Raw genomic sequence first — 7,817 nt, 5'->3', positions numbered from 1 at the left:
AAAGGTCACAAGGAACATGGAAAGAAGTAATTAAATAATTGCAACAAAGAAAACAGAAATTAAGAAATGGAACAGAGGATACAATCAGAAGCTAACAAAGTGGTGCTCTGACAATATTTTTAGTACTGTCATTTAGGTGTGTCTATGTGGCTGAATGATTTTCCTCAGTAATCTGCTTGTTTTGTTGATTTTACTGTTTTTGGTGAGATGATTTCTGAATTTCTCTCAGATTCTCCCTGTTCCCTCTAAGACGGACACAGCTTATCATGTTGCCATTATCCATCGCCAGTGGTTCAAGGACTTCTGTGTTTTCTCAGTGAGCCAGCCAACTTCTCATGCGATATTGTACGTACTTGGAATTAAATCTCATTTCCTCTCTCTCATAGCAGCCAGGCATGGTACTGCAAAGTGGGATCTTCAGCAGCTGAATTTTCGGTTCTACATTGCCCAGTACATATAAATTGCAATATCCTAAGGCCTTAGTGGAATCCCAGTCTGTCATTTGACTATGTCATGCAATCTGCAAGCATATGCCAAGCTGGGCAGAAGGGAGGAAAGCATGCTGCCATTTTAGCAGCTTCTGCCTCCTCCCTGACTGAATTGGCAATTAATGTGAATTTTGTGATAAAATTATGCATGTCACTTGTAATTTGTAATGTGGTCAAATATGGATGTGTAGTATAGGTAAATAAGTAGAAGATTGCTTGCACCTTTAATTCTGTGAATCTTAGAACACTATTTAGTTTGTATTTTTATCTGCAGTTGTCGTCAGCTGCAAAAAAAAAGTCTGGACTTCAGAAGGTCAGACTCTCAGAAAACCTGGGTATACAACAGATACTATGGACTCTTTGTAGTTACCCAGTTTGAAAAAAAAACAGATGAATATAACATGCATAAATACATTTGTTCTATGTACCAGCCTTCCTAAACAGTTTGCAAATCTGCCCTCAAAATGTTTTGTTTGGTGGCCAAAATGAGGGGCACGTAAACATCAGTGATTTTGCCCATTTGTTTTTCTTGTGTTGAAGAATTCAGTAAAAGGCACAATTTTTTTGCAGTGTCCTTGTTTATTATATGACTAGGCTTTAGATAAATTGTGATAATGTTTGGGCTCTGTATTTGATTTCTAAATTTCAAATATGAGGTTATGCACATGTGTAGCTTATGAGAAGAGCCAGGCTGACACCAGAGGGATTGATCTCCTTTGTGGAGCACATACAGCATGTTGCCTTGCTACCTTGTCAATGTGCTTCAGTCTCAACACACTCTCAACATTGAGAGTCCCAGTTTGTTTCCCACACCCTCCTCTCCTTAGATTCTGGGCAGGGTAAGGCAGCATGGGTTCCAGTTAGTTCTAGCTGATGATTAAGGGGGGGAACCTGCAAAATAAGCAATGTAACTTATTCATGTAGACAAATAAAATTTTGTCTTGGGAACTTGCAAGGTCTTCTGAATCTCCTGCAAATAAACCTCCCTCATTTTCATCTTCCTTGAAAAATGCAGTGAAATCAGGTTTTAATGGGAGGAATGACACATTATGGTGCATATTTCAGGGTCTTATATTAAAATCTAATTTTTTTAAGAAGAAAATTATATGCTATTTCAGTTTTCTTGTTCCTGCTGACCCTTTAGGACTGTACTGAGCTCCTGCCACCTACCAGCATGCTCGCCAGGCAGTCTGTACAAATATTATTATTACTTAAATAGAGTCTGAATCATTACCTTGTGTTTTCACTTTGTAGTGAAGTGATTTAAATATAGTTTTCTTATGTTGGGATCCTTTGACAAATGCATAAATAGTTAGCGCATTGTTAGCAACAGTGAAAAGGAAATGGATGCCTGGCAGGAGGAAGGGCAAATAATTTTCTCATGCTTACTGTGCTCTTTCTGTAGTGTAAATCAACTCTTCTCCTCTGAAAGTAAAAACTTTTTCCAAGATGTCAACAAAAGTAAAGTAATTAGGAAAGGAAATGTAATTCCTCCCTGCTGCTCCTCCCTCGCACACATTAGTAAATGAAAGCTATTTAAAGATACAACCTGGCGTAGACTAATTGGAGATGAGTCACTGGGGACCTGATCCTGGAAATGCTTACTCAAAGGAGTAGCCCTTTGATTGTTCGCCCAGGTCATTGTTGAGTGCATGTGCCTGCCTCAGGATCAGGGAGGAGAAGGGTCAGTCCTGCAGGGTCCTGAGCAGACCTCTCCAGAACTGAAAAGCTCCTGAACCAGCCAGCTGGCCCCAGTGGGAAGATGCCTGTGCTTAGAGTTAACTGTTTTATTGGATCACAGCCAGTTTGGTCAGTGTCTCCCAGGACTAAACCCTGAGTGCTTAACTTTAAATAGAATAGGAATATTATGAGGCTGCTTTGATTAATTAATCTCATTTGGAAAAAAAGAAACAACTAGAAAACCGAAACACACCACAAAACTTTCCCACATTTGCTTGTGCCTCTTGTTCATGTCTGTCATAAAATTAACTACTGTAATATGCTTTTTCCACAATTTAGTTCTCAAATACTTTGCTGCAAAGGAAGCTGTAAAGCTCAAAGGCGTATTTTTTTCTTAGTGTTAGCAATTAATATGCCACTAGTCTTTGCATAAATAAGTTGTCTATTTTAAAGCAACTCAAATGGGCTATTTCATTTTATATGACTGTTAATTAAGATGTTGATTAGCCCTGCTATTGAAGCATTGAAACCCTTTCTAAAAGAAATGGCCACTGTTTCATTTTATTTTAATTAGTTGGACTTTGAGGTTATTTACTACAACGTCAGCTATCAAAGTAAAGCTATTTAATTTGATGTTCAGTCCAAGGCAGGTAATGCACAGAATTCCACATTTGCCTGTAACCACTGCCATTAACAGCAGTATGATTTAAGGTCATTTAAGAGTCATCAACCTCACAGATGGTAAAATGCAAAGTATCTAAAAGGGAAAATAACAATTGTTGTCTTGTCAAATAAAATCCGAACATTGTATTTTTTGTGAACACCCACTAGCTTCCAGCAATTTTATACAGAATGTGTTTCCCTTTGGGCGGAGAGTGTTAGGTCTTCCCTTTTATGTATCCTTCCATTGAGACACGCTAAGCCCCTCGGGAGGTGAAACCCACCCAGATATTTGTGATTTTAAAACTTCATTTGCGTCACTTGCAACAGAGATGGATCATTATTCTGGGATAAAATCACATCCTGCACAGTGAAAATAACAGGCAACATTTGACCTGAAAAGGGAAAGAGAAAAAAAAAACCCAAACAACAACTTTAAAGTGTTAAAAGAAACAGACAGTGTTAAAGCTGCTTCAGGAAACAAATTCTCCCTGTACTGTGGTGTAATTACGATCTTTTCTAAGCTAAGTATAGTCCCCTAGAGATTACTATAAGTAACTTATAATAGAATTTTTATTAGTGGTAGTAATTTTTTATGATAATTAGTGTAATCTGCAGCCAATAAAATCAGAAGATATATAGTTATCTCTTTTACACCAGAAAACTATTCTTCAGACAGCTGAAACATCAAGAAAGAAAAATGTATTATTTTATGATCGTTATATACTTTTATGTTCTGATTATTTGGTATTTTTTTTTATTAGCTCTTTCCATTTAATGGTGAAAAATATAAGGCATACTCAAGAGCCAGTATAAAGCAGTGAGTCTGGGGTAAGCAGCTGATGTTTAGTTTTCTTGGCAATCTTTATTCCATCTGATCTGAAACCTCACCCCTTGTGGAAGTTAGCAAGTTTTAGGTCTTTCTCCTAGATGACAGGTTACTCCTGCATCAGCCTTGTGCTCACAATGAGATTGCCTTTCATTTTCAACTGGAGGGAGGGCCATAACAGTTGAAAAAAGATGTTTTGACAGTAACACTGTCCTTGACTGTGTCATGTGGTCTGTGTATCTTTGGGACTCTCTTGCTTTGCTCCACAAGAAGCTCTTGCAGCGCAACCATTCACAAAAGCTCTGAAACCAACAACAGGATCACACGTACAAAATTACTCTTTAATAATGGAGTTGTGATCCCATATAGTAGGACTGCTTGATAAGAAGTGGCTGGACTTTGTCCACTTTAGATTTAGAGAGGCATTTTGGCTGAATGGGTCAGCTCTTGCTGCTAAGCCAGTGGGTTTGCTGGAAATACAAAGGAAGAAGTCAGTTCCCAATAAACCTGTGGAAGGACTAACTGCAATTCTGTTGTTAGTGTTCAGGATCAGACTTTTAAGTTTTTAGTTTGCTTCTCTACATTTCATGCTGGCACTAGTAAGCTAAAGATTGCTCATAAAAAGTAAGAAAAAAAGGAAGGCAAGACATGAGTCTTGGGCTTGTCATACTTGCAAAAATAGCAATGGTATTGAAAACTGGACTATTTAGCATAGTTATTTTGATTTAGAGTGAAGACAGGGTCTACAGTGGTACCCATCTTATTTGGAGAGGTTGGATTGCACTTCTTGAAGGAAATGAAAGTGAGAGAATACCTAATCCATACAGATTTCAGATGGAAGGAGGCTATTGTTTCATGTTACCTGTGGCCCCATACACTGCTATTTTCTTTTTCAGTTAGGGCACAGTAACACCTAAATGACCCTCTTAATCTGTATTATTGTAAGTCACTGGCAGCAGTTACAGGATAAAAGTAAAAAATTCAGGGTAGGTGACCTAAGAGGAACTAAAGAAGGTTTTCATCATTTTTCCTCAGACTTATGACCTCATGCTCAAAAGTTATGTTGGGAACTAAAGAGGCTGGTAGAACCAAGTTTATGTGTTCTGCATTATGAACAATACTAAATCTGCTTTGGAGAAAGAATTGCTCAGATTTGGTATGGAACACAGGCAATGTCATAATCCTCCAGGCTGCATGGATGAGATGGACCTCTCACATAGGCTGTGCAGTTGTTGAAGCTGGGATCTTACATGCCTAGAATTTCTTGGGCTCGGGCTTCACTCGAGGGTGTCTGAATGTATATAGAGACTATGAAGTGAACCTGTTGGCTTCCACTCAGGGAAATTCTCCTGAATCTTTTGAAAATTATTCCTGAAGGAAGTCAGAGGACTATTGCATTCTCCTAGGCTGTTTAGACTTGGTTTGTCCCACGTTAGGGGAAAAGAAAAGAGGGAAAAATTACGGTCTCACTCCTTAGATGTGCCAAAAGGAGATCAGTATTCCCAGCAACTGTACAGGTATTCATGATCCAGTCCTCCACTCTTCTATACTCTTCTATGAGCAGTGACTCAACAATGGTGACAGTTGACATATTGTCTCTAGCATGTGACTTAGTGTCTGTTGAGATGCATGAGGTAGATCAAGCTCCACAGAAGTCTGTCCATGTTCTGCAAATATGGGCACACACTGCTTCTTGCACATTTTGAGAGTTGTCCAGTGATCATAACTAATGCAGACATAGGGTATATTGAGCTGGTTTATGTTTAAATGTCTAATTCATAGACCTGTTTAGAGAGTCTGTGAACAGAGGCATGTTTCTAAAGACTTAAGGCATTGGTTAGGTCCCTTATAAAGATATTCTCAATACCTTTTCTGTGGAAATATGATAGCTGGCTGACTGTTAAATGTCCAAGAAACCCTCACTTTGTGATGAAAGTGGCAAGAGTCTTGCCTTGCCTCTGTTTTCCCCCGTTGGTCTTTGGCAAAGGTAGCACTGTGCAGACCTTCAGCCTTCAGGTAGATTCGAGTCCTGCTCAGCCTGAAAGCACAGGCTGTGAAAATGGCACCCTGACAGCGGAGCTTCTGACAGTGGATAAAGCAGAAAGTTTCCACACTGATTCTGCTGGATTCCTGTGTGCCAGCACTTAGAGACTGTTGACCGTGAGTTTCTCTGACACTCTTGTGAACCCTCACAGGGACAGATGGATTTGCTCTTGAATGGCTCCATTCTTTTCTCTTTGTGAATAGAGCGGGCAATGGTTAATTTGCCCTGACTGCTGTCATGCACCACAGGCCTCTGCTTTGTCACCCCTCCTGCTGACCATGGCCTCGAGGCCAGGAGGTCTCATATTCTGAAAACATGTGTACTTACTGTATGTGTCCAGTTTGTCTTTTGGGAGTAGGGGTGTCACAGCTGAGTGCAAATGGTGCACTTCCCCTTGCTGTGCTTCAACCTGAGACTTAAATAAGAGGTCTCCAGCAAGCTGACTTGGTAGGAGCAACTGATGGGAGACAAAGAAAAGAAATTCCTGTTCCCTCTACACTGAGGTATCTTACCAAAAGCCATGCTAGCCAAAAGTGATCACCCTTGGGTTTTGCAGTGTTTTGAACTCATATATGAGTTATTATAAAATTATACATGGGTTTGTAAACTTTTGAGTTGAATTGCTGAAATGCAGTGTACATAAGGCAATGGATGAAGAATATCTGGAAACCTGGATCACAAAGCAGTTTCTTTCTCACTTGGTCTCTTCAGGGTATGCCTTGCTTGCAGGCTGCTCTCAAAGTTCTCAAACTGTGCAACAGCTGCTTGTGTATTTCCAGGTACTAATAAAAATGAAGTTTTCATCCATGAGCCCCAACAATACAGCCTTCCTCATTCATTCTTCGTCGCACCTCTGCAGATTGGATCAGCTACTATTCTTCATTTGTTATTATTTAATTAAAGGTCTCTCTTCTTTCACCACCCTCAAAACTCTGTATGTTCTTCCTCCAGCTTGCCAAACTTTGAGTTATGTAGCAGAGCTGTTTTCCAGGACTAGTTTCTAAGGGTTGACAGCAATGAAGGATTTTAGGCACAAAGGGTTATATTTTCAGTTTTAGAGTCTGTGAATACCTTATTAGCAGATGCTGGATTATGTGGTAATTTGTCGAGAGGTTAGAACAGGTGCATAGCACACTCCCAGATAAATAAAGCTTAAATTGTAATTTCCACCAAAGACAGATCAATCTGTGTAATTTAAGTGACTGAACTTTTATAGTTGGTGTGCAAGGAAAATACCTTTTATTTAGAATAGCAGCAGTAAATTGATAGTGTAATTTGTGCTGTGAAAATTGGCCACTGTATTCGATTGTGTATAAAAAACACAGTCTTCTGAATGGCACCCACAAGTTGTGCTCTAAAAAATAAAATTTTTCTTTTTTGAAAAAACCCAAACATTCAGATCTTTGAAGATGCTCCTTCCTGTGACTGGTATTAAACTTCAGGAGTTGTTTTCCTTACTTTTCCAGGAATTTGGCATGTGCCATAACACCACATCTGAAAAATTACTTATTTCTAAAGTCAAATCTTAATTTTTTTTCCAGCTAAAATGTATATCCTATGCCTCATGGTCTTCATCCATTCTAGCATAAGGTATGTAATAACAAATCACACTGCTTGCCTCTCGAGAGGAATATCAGATGAATTCACTGTGCTACATACAACGCTACCTAGAAACCACAACACAAGTGATAAAGAGCAGTAGGTTGGCAGCAGAGGGAGGTTCTTCAAAGAAAAATTATACTAAAAAGATGTAAGATTAGTGACGTCATGATCAAGAATGTGAACTATCTATCCCCACTGGAAATTCATTGGTAAGCAGACCCTGAAGAGAAGACAAAATCAGCAGCTGAAAGCAAGGAGTCTGTGGCCCCAGGTAAGAAATCCAGGTCACATCTGATACCCACTGAAATCCACACTCATGGATGGAGTGGACATGAGGTTAGATTCTTAATCACCAGAAAAATAGTTTAATTCGATGTGCTATCTCAAGGGAAGGGGAAGAAAACATCTGAGATGAAACCTGAGACAAATTACTCTCTTCTCTTAAGGTAATGCCAAATAGAGGAGAAGCTCCCCCTGTACTGCACTGGAGTCCAACAGGTAATACCAGTTGCCT

This window comes from Pseudopipra pipra, chromosome 14 (assembly GCF_036250125.1).
Source record: "Pseudopipra pipra isolate bDixPip1 chromosome 14, bDixPip1.hap1, whole genome shotgun sequence".
Taxonomy (NCBI): Eukaryota; Metazoa; Chordata; class Aves; order Passeriformes; family Pipridae; genus Pseudopipra; species Pseudopipra pipra.
The sequence above is the reverse complement of the archived record's forward strand: the minus strand, read 5'-3'. Positions refer to the sequence as shown.